Genomic DNA, 18759 nt, shown 5'->3' with positions numbered 1-18759 from the left:
TTCTAAATAAAATAGCCAGATCCGTTCATTTACACTGCAAAAGCTCCCTGCCTCAATCAGTAAAATCCCATCTTTACAATGCCCTTCCTCCTGTTTATTACTTTCCTGACTTTGTTAGCTACACACTTCCTCCAGTTCACTGTGTTTCAGTTGCACTGGCCTCCTTACTGTCTGTTGAACTGGCCAGGTCCACTCTCCACCACCACTCCCCCTGCACACCCCCCCACCCCCACCCCCACCCCACCAACGATCTTTTGTCTTCCTGAAGCACTCTTCTGTAGATAGTTAAATCCTCTCCTTCACTTCCTCCATCAAATCTTTGTTTGAATTTCACCTTCTCAGTGAAACCTATACCGACTCCTTTATCATCCTCCTTAATTTCATAAAATACCCCACACTTCCCCATCTGGCAGTCTCCATGCCCCTTACCCTGCTTTCCTTCTGTCCCCTATTAAACTTACTGTTTTCTAACATGCTACTTTCTTTCTTTATCTGTTGTGTTTCATGTGTAGTATCTGTCTCCCCTGCTAGAAGACAGGGCTCTTTGTCTACTTCGCCCCCTCACATACTTTGAGCACCAGGAAAAGTGCCTGGAAACAGAAACAGAACTAAGTTCATAATGAAAGGAAAAGTGAGCCACCCATGAATAAAAGCAAACTAAAACAAGGTGATACTTTGTGTTAAAATTGACAATTAAGACTGTAACCTCCAGAAATATCCAAAAGTGTATGGGAAAGATATTTTCATAGTTTGCTAGTGAGTTTACAACCTTTTGGGAAGCCATTTAGCAATACAGCTGGTTCTTCACTTCTCAGATTTCAGTTCTATACACTACATGAATATTTCCAAAACTACTTAACTCAGCCTTACTAGCTAACTATGACTTGAAAAGTTGATTTAATGGTGTAGTCAAGCCAGCCAGTGGGGCAAAGGCCTGGCATTCACATGTTTTATGTTTAAACAGTATCATTTACACAACCCCAACATTCCTTTTTCTCATTTGAACTGATTTTCTCATTAGTTTTGCAAGACTAGAAAAACTGTTAGCAATAAATTGTGAAATAGATCTTTCGCTAAAGTTCAATATGTTTAAACAGTTTTGGTTCTTTTGTTTTCTCGTTTTTCCCAGCTCAACTTTCTGTTTCTCATTCAATAGGCTTTTTCATTTCCAGCTATAGTTGATTTTAATTCATGATTTATGTCAAGTATACCTAACTTGTCTTTGGGGCTAGAAACCATAGCTGGCTTTTTGTTGAAGTCATGTTTATTTGTTAATTAGTTTATTATCATTTATCCTGTAGTATTCATTGGAAAGCAATTATATGCCGAGCCCTACCTAGGTCAGGCTGTGTCTGCCCTCAGGAGGTTACTAGGAGAAACAAGTAACTGTGATGTCCTGGCATTGGAGCAGGCTCCAGGAAGGCAGTGAGGCTTGATTAACTCTGGGTCAGGTGGGAGCTGGACACAGGGACTCAGCATCTTTTCAACTCTATCTCTCTTCTACAGCTGGTTATCTAATCTATGTATTGGCCAAAATTCTGCAAATTGTATTAGAATGTTATCTTGTCATAAAGGAAACTGAATAAATTAATACAACTCTGAGCTTTTCTGAGGAAAATTTATTTAGAGCATTTAAAAAACATGTTTTTTAAACTTTAAGTGGAAAGTGTGGGTTCCTTTTTCTTGGACCCATGTTTATTATTTCTGGTTTTGCAATATATGCCTGCTTATGTTTTACAGACTTGTTGCATTATATATTAATTAGGAAGAGCCCCAGGACCCAAAGTGTTTGAAGTTTAGATAGTAATTGTCCCACTGATACATCTTTTCTTGTGTATTTATTGTGACATGAAATTGGTTTTATAGTTTCTACCTTACATATAACCTAGTTATATATATAATTGTATATGGACATATATGTAATTATATAAAATTAATAGAATTGACTACATGAAGATTTCATAACCTCATCATGTAAGAACAATGTAAACAGAATAACAAGCATGCAACCAACTGGAAAATATTTCCAACATGTGACAAATTTAATATCCTTAACATATAAATTACTCACAAATTGGAAAGAAAACCATTATGATCTAATTAAGCAGAAGCATAAAAGGGTTATACAGAAAATTCATGGAAAAAGTACAATTAGTAATGCTTATTATGTGCCCAGGTGTTTTATTACTTGCTTAATAGATTGACTTTTAACCCTGATGTCAATTATGAGATGTCTCTGATCAAGTTACTTAATCTTCTTGTGCTTCATTTTCCCTCTTCTATGTACATGTCTAGGAATTTTTCTGTGAAAGATGTAAAGGAAGTTGCTGAGTTGTATAAATTGTATATTTTAAATTTAATAGATCCTACCAAAATTCTATACACATTTTCATGTCAACATACATTCCTATGAACACTGTTTGAGATGACCAATTTCCCCGGCCCCAAGACAACACTTAACAGGCTCTATAATTCCTTTTTGGCCATTGTGGTGAGCAAATCACTTCTGTCTCTCAAGAATTCAACTCCTGCTGAGCATCTTTTCATGTGCTTCATGGCCATTTGTGTATCCTCTTTGGAGAAAGGTCTATTCAATTCCTTTGCCCATTTTTAAATTGGAGTATTTTTTGTTGTTGAATTCTAGGTGTTCTCTATATATTCTTTTTTTTTTAAAAAAAAGATTTTATTTACTTATTCATGAGAGACAGAGAGAGAGAGAGAGAGGCAGAGACACAGGCAGAGGGAGAAGCAGGCTTCATGCAGGGAGCCTGACATGGGACTTGATCCGGGGTCTCCAGGATCAGGCCCTGGGCTGAAGGCAGACACTAAACCACTGAGCCACCCAGGTTGCCCCTGTTCTCTCTATATATTCTGATTGTTAATCCTTTATCAGATATATAATCTTGAAATATTTTCTCCTATTCTGTGAGTTGCCTTTTAGTTATATTAATAGTATCTGTCTTAGTCTTATTTGGGCCACAATAACAAAATACTGTAAATGGGATAGTTTATAAAGAAAATAAATTTATTTCCCATAGTTCTGGAGGCTGAGGAGTCCAAGATCAAGGTACTGGAAGATTCAGTGCATGGTTAGAGCTTACTTCCTGGTTCATAGATGGCAGTCTTTTCACTGTGTCTTCACATGGTGGAAAGGATGAGAGCTCTCTCTGGAGTCCCTTATAAGGACTGTAATCTCATTCAAGAGGGCTCTTCCCTGATGCCCTAATCACCACTCAGAGGCCCCACCTCCTCATGCCATCACCTTAGGGGTTCAGATTTCCACCTGTGAGTTTTAAGGGGACACGGACATTCAGAACATGGTAGTATACTTTGATGCACAAAGCTGTTTAATCTTCATGAAGTCCAATCTATTTTTCCTTTTGTAGCCTGTGCCTTTGGTGTCGTGTCCAAGAAAGCATTGCCATATCCAATGTCCTGAAGGTTTCCCTATGTTTTCTTCCAAAAGTTTTATAGTTTTAGATCTTAAGTTTAGGTCTTTGATCCATTTTGAATCAAATTTGTATATGGTGTTATGGAGGGGCCAATTTCCTTCTTTTGCATATGGATACTAGATGTTCATTTTTATTACATTTGATAATTTTCCATTATTCCAAAACCCCTTGAAGAGCACTGACTTATAATCCTTTATATCTCTTATAGTACCATGCATTTAACATGAGCTCAGTGCACTTTAAAAAAATAAATGCCTCGTGGCTGCTGACTATTGAATTGAGAATATTACTCTGCACCTTATTTGTGGGACCAGCTCATAATAGGCATTTAAAAATGTTTATTGAATTATGGAATTGAATACATACTTATTCTAAGGGATTTCATTGTCAAAGAAAAAAATTTTTCAATTAAGTGATATTGACAGGATTGGAGAATGAGAATTTTTGTAAATGTCATATTACACAATACATATACATTAAGAGAATGATATAAATACCTCAAAATAATGTACATAGCCAGTTTCAAAGCACATACTCAACTTCTACTTTGAAGATGGTGAATTAAAACAAAGAATTTGCTATTTTGTCTCTCCTCCAAATCTTTTAGAAATAATCCAATTAAAAGAAAAGCCATAAGAACTCTGGAAAACCAAAAAGGGTGATGTAATTGTTACACAAAAATGTTCCCAGGGAGCAAGGCTTGTTGGCACCTCACATCCTTGTATAGTCACCTCCCACACTGAAGCTGGACTTTAACTAGTAGATCAGTGAGAGTGATGCTGTACCATTTGGATCTAAGCTGTTAAAAGTCCTGTCAACTTCCTCTTTCACACTTATAGGGAAGGAAAACAGCTTTTTTCCTCTATCCATCTTAAGTTCATCGGCTGGGGCCCTGCAGATTAGACTCACTAAAGACAGATTAACAGGAGAAAAATGGAAGATGTTAATTTTATTAACACCTGCATTGCTTATATACATAGGAGAACTCAGTGATGAGTAACTCAAAGAGGTGGTTAGAATTTGGGCTTATATAGCGTCTTAGCAAAACACAATAAATTCGTAGAGAAGTGACAAGATAAAGGAAAAAAGTTGTAGGCTTCTTAAGGTGGGAAGGTCAATATTTGGGGGAAACTAATGGAGTAAGGTTTGTTTGTGCAGGTCCATTTCAGTGTTGGCTTTCTGGTGTGTGTTTTTTTTTTTTTTTTTTTTTTTTTCATAGCTATAAAACTTCTCTGGGAGAGAGGAGTTATGGCGGTCCTCATTTCTCAGAAGTTCCTGCTTTTAGTCAGATAAGGGAGGCTCTGGGTAGACTTCTTTCTGCATCTGTCAACTCCCATTTGCCTCCAGCTCAAAATAATCCTTATGCCAAAGTGGCATATTTTGGGGTGGCATATTCTGGTCCCCTACACACTCTTGGAAGCTGGCAGTATGTGAAAAGGTCTTTAAGACTTTTTATGATTTTTGCCATAATAACTCTATTTCTAGGTATTATTCCTCAGGAAATATTCAGAAATATGAACTCTTCTTTACAAGTAATATTTACATATCATTGCGAATTATAATAATAAAAATTTGAAGGTGGAAGTAGCCCTACTATTGAATGCTAGAAGAATGGTTCAACAAATTATGTTGTATACATTTGGTAAAATTGCTTAGTCATTGAAAATCATGATTTTGGAGCATATTTACTGACAATGAAGTGACTCATTCATTTATTCATTCATTCTACAAATATGTGTGAATAATGTGTTCAGGCACTATTACAGATACTGGGTTTTCATAGTGAACAGAACTCTCTTATGGAACAGCTATTCCTCTGGAATAGTCATTTAGGAGAGGACAGAAAATAAATAGGCAACCAAATATGTAAGGTGGTGATAAATACTAAGAAAATCAGAGGAGAGCTACTACTGTTAAAAATGATATAATGACACAATGCTAGGAGATATTTATATTGTAGAATCCCAGTTTTAAAGAAATGAACAATCATTACTACCTCAATAAATACATGTATGTGAAGACAGAATAATGACTTGAAAAAAATTAAAATATTTACAGTGTTTAGCCCAGAATAGTAGAATAACTAGCAGTTTTTGTATATGTTCCCACTTTCCAAAATGTCAATAATGAGCATTTACTTAGGATCAGAAAACTACAACAAATCATTGAAAAATTCATAGAATTGTTTAAAATGAAAATACTAATTTACACATGTTTATTATTAAATTTAATTGCTAAAAGAACATGACATTTGCAGGACACATAAAATGTACAGCATGGAGTGGACCCTAATTTATAGTATGAACTTTGAGTGATAATAATGTGTCCGTGTTGTATCATTGAACATAACAAATGTACAACCATGCTCATAGAGGGAAAAGTGTTAGAGTGGAGGATAGGGGGTATATGGGAATTCTCTGTACTTGCTACTTAATTTTGTTGTGAATTTAAAACTGCTGTAAAAAATGAAGTTTATTTTTAAATGATTTATGAGAGAAAGAGAGAGTGCATGTGTGCACATGCATGAATTGAGAGAGGGGCAGAGGGATAGGTAGAGAGAGAAACCATGTAGACTCCCCACTGGACACAAGGCCCAATATGGGCTCTGTCTCATGACCCATGAAATCATGACCTGAACTGAAATCAGGAGTCAGATGCTTAACCAACTGAGGCGTGCATGTGCCCCCAAAATAAAGTTTATTAATTTGAAAGAGACAGACAGAGAGAGAGAGAACATAGCAGCCATAATGATGTCATGTCAGGCATAGAATTTCTTTGAAGAGGAAATTTTGGAAATTCTCTTTATCTCAGTAAATTTGGTGCAAATCACATTTCTCTTCCTCACAATTCCAGAAGCACAGTTTTTCAGTATCACATGGTAAGCACATTCATTTATAAGGGGCAAACCAATATTTACCAAGCTCATCAAACTGAGATACAAAACCACTGCCTATTTATTATTTAGAATGAGAAAGAGTGCTGTCACGCCAGCTGGGATACATGTGTTGGTATAAGCAACAATTTTTCTGTGTAGGTATGGAAAAATGCTTTATTATCAGAAGATTGGCTGGAGAACCTGCAATTAGAGGAAGTAGTAGCTACTTTTATGATTTGGTTATCAAACGAAGTGTTTCTTAAAGTGTAGGTCCATGGACTTCCTGCATCAAACTCACCAAGGGTGTTGATTAAAGGCAGATTCCTAGACACTAACCTAGATTTACCTTACCAGAATCTCTAGGTATGGACCCAGAAACTGCATTTTTTCATACAGGTTTTATTTATTTATTCATGAGAGAGAGAGAGACAGGCAGAGGGAGAAGCAGGCTCCATGCAGGGAACCCGATGTGGGACTCAATCCCGGGTCTCCAGGATCATACCCTGGGCCGAAGGCAGCGCTAAACTGCTAAGTCACCGGGGCTGCCTGAAACTGCATTTTTAACAAGCATCCAAGGTGGTATTAATGTGCATGCAAGTTTATAAACCACTGGTACTTGGATAAAAGGTAATGATGCCCTTTCTCTGCAATATGGAAGACATTGCTGATGAGAAATTAACAACTTGAGGGTGTTGATGGGACATACTTTTCTCTAAATCTACTCTGAGAACATGGCTAATTTCAAACTCTGAGCCTCTGCTTTTCTCTTAATTCCTTGACTCTGTAACTTCATTTAATTACTGTCAAGTCATCATAGAAAATCATTCCTTTTTTCTTCATATCACTGCCCAGAGTTATAATATTCTTTTTATGTATTCTGTAAGAGGGGTGATTGCATACAATGACCAGTGGCAGTTTGGTGAGTTTCGACAAAAGCGTATATCCATGTAACGAACATTCCAGTTGAAAAGTAGAGTATGCCATCTTCCTAGGAAGTTCATTCGGGTCCCTTTCCATTTTATCCCTGCCCCATCTATCCTGGCAAATCACTAGTGATTTATATCCACACAGGTCAGTTTGGCCTATTCTGAACTTCATAAAGTGATGTATTGATTTTGGGATAAAATAGTTGTTATAAAAGTTGGCACCATTTTTCCAAGTTCTTTCAAGAGAAACTGCTCTAGACAATTCTTAAGAAACTCCAACATATTTCAGTTTTCATTGGTAAAGGTGGAATACCTTAATTAAGATTTCTTTGCCTAGAGATGCATACAGGATCCTGCTGAGAACTTTACAAACTATCTTTCTGTAGGCAGTTAAGCCTTCAGTTAAAACCAGCTTTAATGTATCCAGCTTTAAAATTCTAATGGTAAAAGAGAAAATGCAATTGGAAGAAATTTTTCTGACCCAAAAGAATGGTATGCAGCTTCTGCAAGAATTTGAAGATCAACTTGTTGAAATACCATGAATAGTACTTAGTAAGAAGAAAGTTTGGAGATAGGCAGATATAAACCAGTTGATCCTCACACCGTGGACCACCACCAAGTCTGGTCCCCAATTGAGTCCAAAAGGGATCAGTAACATTTTCCCCAAACTTGGGTTTCACTATACTCTTACACACTTTTGTGTTTTCAGCCCCACACTCGCAGTCCTTATCAGAGCCTAAAGGAATATGACATCGTTTAAGAAATAGTACATCCTTGCTACCATCCATTATCATAATTCCCTCAGTCCCATAACACTTTCTCTGGTCCTTATCACTTTTGCATGCTTTGATTCTGCCAGGGTTTTAACATTTCTGCTACTATATTTGTGGTTCCATGTCCCTCATGGGTAGAATTGTCATTTACCTCCAGCCTTCTGAATGTTCATTCTCTATCCTAGCTTAAAGAGCTTTATGTCATCACTTTAATTTTTTTAAGAATCTCCACATTATCTCCCCACCTTTTATTCCTCACTGGAGCTGCCCAAGGTCATATTTCTGACACTTCCTGATTTTGTCATCTTTTGGAAACTTGTGGATTTGTGCCTATGTTAAAAAAAAATATGTTGAAGTTTAGCTTCCAAAAGTCCTCTGTACACATCTTATCCAACTCAATCTTGCCCTGCTTTGTGTATGTTTTTTTTTAAGATTTTATTTATTTATTATTTATTCATGAGAGACACAGGGAGAGAGAGAGAGAGGCAGAGGGAGAAGCAGACTCCATGCAGGGAGAGCCCAACATGAGACTCGATCCCAAGTCTCCAGAATCACACCCTGGGCTGAAGGTGGTGCTAAACCGCTGAGCCACCCGGGCTGCCCATCCTTGCCCTGCTTTGAAGATGATGTGGCCATGTTCTTCCACGTCCCCGTCCCTTCCACCCCGAAGAATGGCTTCTTCCCATTGGTTGAAATCAGAGCATAATTATTTCTATTAGTTCCTCTGCCCTGTAGGACATGAAATTGTTAGGCAAGTGAAAAACTGCTTTTATCTGAATGAAGTATCCAAATGTTATCTGCATTGTGTCTCGCTCTGCCGATTTTGTGGCTTTCCTCCATGTGGCTCAGCTCTGCTTCCATGAAAACATCGCTTCTGTTCCTCTCTTCTTTCATCTTGATCCAAGTGTTCAGAGCGTCCTCTGAATCTATTGTTATCACAGCCTACAGTGCTGTTCCATCTCCTTCCAACAGGTTTTTGTGCACTAGCACACCCTTCCATCACTGTGTTCCCATGGATCTGTTCCATCTTGCCAACTCAGTGGTATCTGTGAGGTCTTGTTTGTCACCCTGTGCTAAATATCAAAGTTGCTGTGTTGCTTATGTTCTATGCATGATATCTGGACATCTGCTGCCTACGTTTTCTTTCTGATGTTCTTCCGATTGTTTTCTTATTGAATCACTCGGCACCTCCCTCACTGTTGAAATTCTTCCCAGGCCCTCCTTAATGTCATTCATGGAAACCCATTTCAGTTTAATCTAGGTGTTTTTCTCTCCCTTCCCATCTGTTTTCCATTTACAGCCCCTTTGGCCAGAGGAGTTGGTCTCTGACTAAACACATTCTTTTCAGTCTTTGAAAAATTCTCTTCATTCCTAGTCAAATATCCGTCATTCCTACATTTGAAGCTATGGCCCTGAAATAAAAATTTGTACCAAGTGTGTACCTAGTGGTTCACTTTTCATATCATATTTTTGTTCTAAACATTTGTGCCGTTAAGTCTTTTATGTCCCAAATTTCACATCATCTTGAAATGCTCCCATACTCCATCTTGATGGCCTTTCATTTCTCTGTAACTTGGCAGGTGATACTTTTGACCAGCCTCAGCAGGCTTTGCCATGTGCTAGATTTATACTCCATGAAGATAACACCCCTTCTTCCTGCATGACTTGACTGTGTCAATTCAGACATGACCATATCCCTTAAAAGGGGATCCCCAAGTCCCAGTACTTGACTTTTTCTCCATCTCTTTACCATTTCATGTGTCTTTTTCCTTTGTAGGAAAGCATTATTAAGTGGTATAGTAGAAAGGAATTTTGCTCTGCTGCTTGTTACTTGGTAGCTAAAGAGGACAAATAAGTGAACTCTACAAGCCTCAGCTTCTTTCTCCTTCAAGTAGGGATTGAATATTGACCTTACAGAGTTATTGTGATGACTTAATAAGACACTATGTATGAAACCACTGTGTAAGGTAAAAGTAGCATAAACATAGGTTTTAAGAATAATCATTGGATTAGTTTTCCTCCACCCTGTAGAGCACATGGAGCATGCATGAGAAGTTGCTCAACATTTGCCCCAAACCCATATTAATTCATTTATTGAGTGCCTCCTGGAAGCCAGATCCTCTATAATGAGAAACAAGGCATGTACACAAAACTTGATGGTGGAGTACTTGGCCAGGAAGAAATTGAATTTGGGAACATTTCCTTCACCAGAATAATAAAATGGGCATTGTGGGAACCTGTATGCTTCCTATAATCATTTATGTCATGCCTTGTTCTTTGGATTTTAACATTTTATCAAGTGTTTCTGGGCACCCAGAGGTCATTCCAGTGGTGTGCAAGAATCTGCTTATTTGCTAGAACCCAGGGCCTCTACCTTGTGCAGGATCCACCCTAACCTGACTTCATCTGGGAATTTGCCACAGTACACCCTTCTCCATTCTAACCATGATGGGATGGCATGGTTCTCTAGCAAGTTTGTAGGACAAGTATAATAACAACTAACTATGATAATACCAATTGCAATTCACATGTATTGAATACCTATCATACGTCCATACTCTGTTAGGCTCTTTATATACATCAGTGCTTTTCAACCATTAAAAAATTATTGCTCCCGTAAGAATTACTCCTCATTCTTAGACATGTTTTTCTTAATATCCCTCATATGACATTTTAATACCACAGATACATTGTGTATTTGTTTAGGTATTGTTTGTAGGTAGGTACTTTTCTGTGATTTATATGTGAAAAGAGTGAGGTTTTTTTCACTTTCTCTCCCAAGAACCAATTTTCACCCCCTCTGAGGGTAATATTACCCCTGTTGAGAATATGTGCGTGTGTATATGTATTCCTTCCCTTCCCTCAATCATTCCCCAAGTAATGTGTAAACTGTTTGCTCAATCCCTGAACCTATTACACAACTATTGACCCCAGGGAAAGAAACCTTAATTTGGAGGTAACAACAAACATTCCATTTAAGGAAAGGCTGCATTTTCTACATAGAGCCCAGCCCCCAGGTCAAGCCTGGACAGACCCCAGCTTGATGAAGTCTTGTGGTCTCTCTCACACACTATTTTCTTTGTGACCTCCTCCCCCAGGACCTTGAATGGATGCTGGACATTCCTCATCAGAAACCTGAGGAGGATACTAAAAAGACAGCCACAATTTTCCTTCTGCTTACTGCCAAGTTTCTTGAGGGCCCAGCTGTTGGGGTAAGATTTTGTAGGATTGTGTGTGTGTGTATATATGTATATATGTATATACACACACACACACACACACACATATATGTGAGTGTATGTATATTTATATGTATATACATATATACATACACATATATGTATATGTGAGTGTATGTATATACATATACATACACACACTGCAATCTGAGGTGTCAAATGCTGTCTTAGTTTTCTGTGTCAAAGGGCTAGAAAATGTGGAAATGAGGGAAGGCAGTAGAAGGATCAGTGGAGAGAAGGAGAGAGAGAAGAGGTGGGAAGACTAGAGGGATGGGGGTGGGAGGAAGAAAGAAAAGCAAGAGAACATGTAATGGAAGGAGCAAGGGCCTTGCAATCAGACAACTAAACTGGCCACTTTGTGACCTCGGGAAAGTTATTTAAACACTCTAGGTCATTAAAGGACTTGTTCTACAGAGTCTATCTTTGTATGTATATCTGGCATACAAAGGGTGCCCAGTTGTGTCAGCATTGTTATTATCATTACATATATATATATTGATAATAAAAGGAACTGGAATCAAATAAGTTTGCAACTCAAGTTTTCTAATCTTAGAAAAGGCTTAAGTGTAGCAATACATTTGGGGCCTCAGAAGCAAAGGATAATGGCAGAGGAGGACATTTCTGGAGTTTCTAAGGGGCCCCCAAAATAGCACTCCTATTTCCTATTCAATTTTTGAACCAATTGAGATCTAAGACTAAGAAGTCACCAGTGGAGGCCAATATATGGCCCTCATTACTGATAAATGCTACTTTACATAAAGAGCTTGGCTTCTATTTTTGAGCAAGTGGAGTTCTCAACACCAAACTCTAGCATTCAGCCAATTTACTCATCAGCCTCAGGCAACGTCAGAACATGGCAGCCTTTCCCATGTATAGAAAAATGCTTCTTTCTATGGGTTCTTTTTCCCTAAGAAAAAGAACAGAAGCAAGAGTTAGTCCATGCATGACTTCTTTCTCCTTCTAAACTCACCAGTCAGGTAAATCAGTTCATCTCCTGGGGGGAGGAATGTGTAAGGAATCAGAAGAGGCCAGCTGTGTTATGCCGGTGGATGTCCTTTGACCTGGACAAGATAAAAGAAGAGGGGATTGAATGTGAGAGTCCCACCTTCTAACTGGCTCATAGTTAGTAATGCAAGGTGACAGAACTAGGAGAATTTAATCAGTCTATAGAACTGGCCCTACGTGGGAGGGAAGGGATACTCTAGTGTGCTTCAAAATGGTTAACAATTAGCTCTCTGGGAAAAAAAATCATATCCCTTTATAAATTTTACTGTTATAAAGGGTGTGTAGCACATAATTTATAAATAGTAATAAAACATACACTACTCTCTTCTAAATTCCATGTAGCCTGTTGATTCTCAGAATGTTTTCACTAATTTTTTGCTGAACTCTTACATTCATAGCCAACCTGTGGTTGCAATTTAACCATGATTTGACGAGTGGAGTAATCTCCACCATCCAGATAACAATAAATGTAAATAACTCACAAGCATAGATAATAGTTAAATGTAGTAAGATTATTAAAAACTGATGAGTTTGCGTGTTTATTACCTTTATTTTTAATGTAAATTGTTTTATACAATATAAATTTTAATAATGGCAGTGTTTAACAGTCCTAACTTGTGAAAAGCCTGAAAATTTATTAGTCAGGACACCACTAAGGGATATCCCAGAGTCTGAATTATGTTCGGCCACCCCTAGGGAGATACTGGGATACCACAGGGTGGAGCCAGGGGCAGGCTGGCTGTGGGGATTGCCAGGCAGAAAGGAAATCAGCCACCAGGGGGCAGTGTGGTTCCAGGTGGTCCCTTATGAGGGAGCGAGACCTCAGTCTGTGGTTACTGGGGAATAAGGACAAGCATCACAACTGGAGGCAGGAAGGTTGAGACTTGGGACTTCTCTCTGGGTGCTGACCAGGGGACCAATCTGGAAACCAAAACACGTGACCTGATCTGCTGCTGGAGAAGGGGGTCAGGGAAGAATCCTGCTGCCTGCACCCATCTGGCTTCAGGGCAGGGCAGAAAGGCTCACTGCAGACCCCTCTCTGGACAGAAGATGTTACTTGGGGCTCAGGAGCTTGAGCGAGATGGAACTTAGTTACCTAAAATAGGGTTCAGAGCCTGTAGTTGAGAGGGCCAGAGAGGGGAAACCAACACTAGAAGCCAAGCAGAATTTCCTAGTCAGCTAAAAAATTTGAAGCCGTGGGAGACACAAGCAGAATCATAAAAATCAGATTCCCAAACTGCGTTCTTTTCCTTCATACAGGAGTTGCAGTTGGGTTTTTAAGCGGGAGCAAGTCATGTAGCACAGCACATCCGTCAACAGAGGCTCTGATATGATAAATACTTTATATCCTAATTCCATTTCACAGGCTCACAGTCACTTTCTAGAAGCCCCATATAAGGCTTAACTGCCTCTTTTAGGAGTTTGAAAGTGTAGTTTCTTGGTGGCTTACTTTTTCCCTATTTGAAATAAATCTAGCCACCTTAACAGAGCAAACGCAAAACTTGTACCTGGAAAAAAAAAAATCTCATTTTCTTGCTGATTTAGGCAAAATTGTCTCTAGAATTTTATAATCTATCCAAATCATTTATATAAAGTTTTTTGTTTTTTTCTACACTCACCTGTTAGGAGATTACTTTCTTGTTTTGTTTATAAAGGTCTAGCTTTGTACTGAAACCTGAAAGCCCAGGATTTCAAAAGAGTCGTGTTTATCTCTTTGTTTGCTTCAGGCATGAATTGCTCCTAGCCCACAGGAGAAAAGTCAGTTCATATTGATGTGTGGGCCTTAGGTTAATAGAAGACCAACAATTTTAGTTTGAAACAATAACACCTTGCATTGTTATTTTTAACAGTTTATGAACTGTTAAATTCAGTGATATATTAGAAATAATGGGAAAACAGCAAACTGTGGGTGATTAGTATCTAGCATAAACTAGTTGAAGTTGCTAAATTATTTATTGCAAACAGTGTATTACGTCTATGTTAAAAAGCTAAGTCATGTTTCATATAGAATAAGAGAAAGATATCTAAAATAATGAATAGGATCAGTCTATGTACTATTTTATAACTTAAAATATTTTTTATGGTATATAATTTTTAAACATGTGCAGAATAGAGTATAATGAATCCTCAAACTTTGTGAATCTTGTTTCATCTATAACTTTACGGCACCATCGATAGGACAGTTAATTTCTAAATACAGAACTTAATAAATACTAATATACCATTACCACATTTAAAAAATCATTATAGTGCGACTGGGTGGCTCAGTGGTTGAGATCTGCCTTTAGCTCAGGTCATGATCCTGGGGTCCTGGGTGGAGTCCCACATAGGCTCCCCACAGGGAGCCTGCTTCTCCCTCTGCCTATGTCTCTGCCTCTCTCTGTCTCTCATGAATAAATAAAATCTTTAAAAAAATAATTATGAAAGCTCCATAGTATCATCCCATATATGTTCATTGTTTAAATGTCCTCAACTTTCATGTGTGTGTGTGCACCCACATGTGTGCACACTTGGACTTATAAAGATGATACAATATATTGCAGTTGGTTAATATGTCTCAAGTATCTTTTAATCTGTAGATTCTCCTGTCTTTTGTTTTTATAATTTATTAACGATAACATTTTTTGTTAATAAATCACAAATATTTCTCCATTATTCTTTAAGACCTCATAATATTCCATCATGTGGACATTCCATGATTTATTTTCACAAGTTTCTAGTAGGATAATTAACTGTGTCCAATATTCTCCTAACATTCAATTTATTGTGAACAACACCCTAATACATACATCTTTGGAGACTTGCTTGATTGTTTAAGAAAAATAGATAGATACAGAATTCCTGGTTGAAAGAATCAGTGTCTCTCTCTCCAGTACTTTTTCCAATGGTTTACTTCACTTCTAAAGTAAAGGTATGGGCTTGCTTTTGAATTTGATTTGAATTAAAACTCTCCAAAAATTGAGGATTCTTGTAATAAATATTGAAACCATTTCTTTCTATACTAGTAGGGTTCAGAATTTAGTAAACAATCTTTCATTATAGAAGGAGCAGGGAGAGATTTATGGCAAGATTACTATACAGGTGTTCACAGTCAAAGAGCAGGTTAGACTGGAAGGTGTCATATGTCCTCAATGACCCATCCCTCTGGCTTGATGAATCACTTTAGTTTGAACTGAATATGTCACCCTCTTTCATATGATTGATGAAAAACCCTGAGCATGTAAATAGAACGCCTTGGAAAATGTGTTCACTCCTTTGATTGGCCGTGCTCATATTGTGAGGTTACAAGAAAGTCTAGTCTCCTGGAGGGAATGTGAGTAGTTTTACTGCCACAGGATAAGATTCCATAACTTCCTTTGAAAGCTCTCAGGAATTGTGTGTGGGTTTGGATGAATGGGAGGGGGGCGGGGGTAATGATAAAACAGGATCAGCCGTGAATTGGTAGTTTTTGAAGCTAGGTGATAGGTATATGGTAATTCATTCTTCTGTTTTCCCTAATTTGGAGTATGTGTGAAAATTCATGTCCATAATAAAAATTTAGAAGATCTCCAGAGCAATATGGCCAGTCCATGGCCTGTGCCCCTGGGTGGCTCTTTGGGGCTCCAAGCACAGCCCTTGAAGCGAACATGAATAAGATTCTACAATAAATTATTGTAATGGGGTGTTTTTAAAGTAATAACAAGTCCTTGGAGAGATTTCAAATGATATTCCACGCAAGCATGTGCTACCATTCACTTTTATTTCATGCAATAAATGAATCATATAGGAATATTTTACAGGGGAAATTATTGTAGCCCCTTGTCAATGACGCTGGAGGATTCTGCTTTATATCTTCTGTCAAGGAGACCACTCTTACAGTGCAGTCTTTAAAAAAAACCTTCACAATCAGAAAATTCTACTTCCTGTATAATCTGGTTTATAAAAGGTATGAAAATACCTATGGTGGACCAAATTGGAATTCATGAGATAATACTGAATTTTTTTCTTTTAAACTTCTTTAGAAAATCAGGGATGCTCTGGGACTAACACAGTAGGCCATCACCTAGAGCAGCTAGAAAATCAGTGTCTAAAAGTTTAAGTGTAGATTAATCCCATGTTCTGATGGAATATATGTGATTTAAAGAATGCTTACATTAGTTATACAGATATTAGATTTTTAGATGCCTCCTCTTAGTAGGCTAAGGACTAGGTGTTGAGAATGCAGAGTCAGATCACTTAACCAATCTCAGTTAGTGATTCTCTGACATTCAGGGAAAAGAGGATATTTCATCTTATGAGTCAGCAACCACTAGCAAGCAGATGGCTGTTTTTTTTCCCTCCCCCACACCCTGACAAACTAGAAAGCTATAACCCTTAATGAGCATAAATTAGATCTTGATTATAAAAGACCTCATTTCATAAAATAATAAAGATTCCATCCCTTCGAGGGATTCTTCATTTTACACATAAGGAAACAAAGAGTGAATGAGGCTTATAAACTCAAGGTTAGATTGAAATCATAGTTTGTTCTGATTTGATTACATCAAATGCCAGAATCTAAAATTTGGTGGCTTCCGTCATCAAATAAGAAAACATTTTATATTCCCTGTGAAAAAATGGATTATATTGTCTGCCACCACCAACAGCTTGTTTCTAAACAAACTAAAACCAATATACACAGTATCATTGCTATTTAGAGTTTGTCGAGAATTGAGGTATAATACATTGGTGAACAGAAGCCATTCTGAGCCTGTCTACACATCTAAGAGCCCGTCTACACATCTCTTCCCAACTCCGAGTTCTGTAACATCATGTGGAGGCCTCAAAATCGCATGGTGGGAGTATTTGCACCACAGAAATTAGCACACACTGCAACCAGGACTTTTTTTTTTTTTTTTTAATTGGGAGAGCCAGTTTGCCAGTACACCACTTGATATACAAGAGATGCTTAATAGTCAAGGCTTTAATATTTATAGTTTCAGCCAACTTGCAAATGATCACGAAGGCTCATTACATCATACTAAGGCACTGATCAAGTCCAAAATCCTCAGTATGCTCTGGCCCTTGCCCATGTCTGGAGCTTCATCTTATGTCATCCTTTTACCTACTCGCTGTTCTTTAGATCCACAGACATGCCTTCATTCCTTTGAAAACTCCTTGTTCCTTCCCCACACTTGGATTTTTTACAGTTTTTTTCTATGCTACAACCCACCTGCTCCTAGTTAACACTTACTTACATGTCCTTCAGCTGAATTTCCACTTCCTCAGGCTAACATTCCTGGACTCCAAGGCTAGGTCACATACAAGAGTTAAAAGTCTTCCTCACACACTCAACCTTAGCCTTATAAGACAGATCACAATCTGTAGCTCTGTACCCATTATGATTGTTTGATTCAGGGTCACCTCCTTCCCTGGGTGGTGACTCCTGTGGGAGGTGGGGCTGTGTCTGGTTTTTCTCCATGTGCTTTCCCTACCAACTAGAAAGCATAGGGCCTTTTAAATTACGTATTTAGAAAATAGTCCAAAGATTCAGAAAAATGTGGAGGATAATGTAATAAGCATCTGTGTACTTTATCAACCAGCTTTCACCTCAGTATTTGCTAGAATTGTTTCACTTTTTATTTAAAGAACAAATACATTAGTGTTCTAAGTAAAACCCTTGTGAATTCTTCTCAATCCCATAGCCGTCTTTTTGTCCCTGGAGAAAACCCTTAACACAAAGGTGATGTATACTCCTCCATTGTTAAGAAGCCATGATTTGCCTGGGAAGGTCCATCTATGGGTATATTTAGAAGAGATATTACTCATCTTTGCCAGCATATGTGGTGGCTGGAAGTGAACAAAAGACCCTTACTAATGAGGATTTATGAATGGCATGCTTCTTAGAAAGGGAACTAATGCCCTGTTTGGGTCAGGATTTCCCAATATGTAGTGTGAATCAACCATTTTATACTGGTTTTTTTTTAAACTCTTTTATAATTTGTTTGAAGTTGTCTAAGTTCTGACATTAGCTTGATTTGTAGACACTTTAAGCTCCATTAACATAAGATGACAAAGAGGGAGTGTTGAGTTGTGGTGAAGAGCTTGAACAGCTGGGGTGAAGTTTATATTAGCTCTGGGATCTAGAGCAGAGCATCCCTGAGCAGCATCGTGGGCATCACTGGGGAACTTGTTAAAAATGCACATTCCTGGCTCGCACCCCAGATCCCCTGAAGCAGAAACTCAGGGGGGAGAGTCCAGAATCTGTTTTGATAAGCCCTCTGGTTAATTCTGGTGCCCACTACAGTTTGAGAACAACTGATCTACGGCAAGAAATTTAAGCCCTCCAAGCTTCAGTTTATTTATCTATAAAATAGAAATGATAATACTTAAGACACAGGATCTTTGTGAGAATTGAATATTAGTCAGCATTTACTGAGCACATCTCCCAGTGCCAGGCACTGTTCTTAGCATTTACCACATTTTATCTCATTTAATCCTGAAATTAACTTCATCACAAAGATGGGAAAA

At 38.0% G+C, this 18759-nt stretch overlaps 1 long non-coding RNA gene across 1 annotated transcript; it reads right to left on the bottom strand.

The window, feature by feature from the left end:
- Positions 1–2144: 2144 nt before the first annotated feature.
- On the bottom strand, positions 2145–17583 carry LOC112650301 (uncharacterized). The gene is made up of 3 exons (XR_003130093.3): positions 17487–17583; positions 12236–12326; positions 2145–2303 (listed from the first exon to the last, which is right to left on the bottom strand). It is a non-coding gene; the product is annotated as an uncharacterized LOC112650301 (long non-coding RNA).
- Positions 17584–18759: the final 1176 nt, after the last annotated feature.

This window comes from Canis lupus, chromosome 11, assembly GCF_003254725.2.
Source record: "Canis lupus dingo isolate Sandy chromosome 11, ASM325472v2, whole genome shotgun sequence".
NCBI lineage: Eukaryota > Metazoa > Chordata > Mammalia > Carnivora > Canidae > Canis > Canis lupus.
The sequence above is the reverse complement of the archived record's forward strand: the minus strand, read 5'-3'. Positions and strand labels throughout refer to the sequence as shown.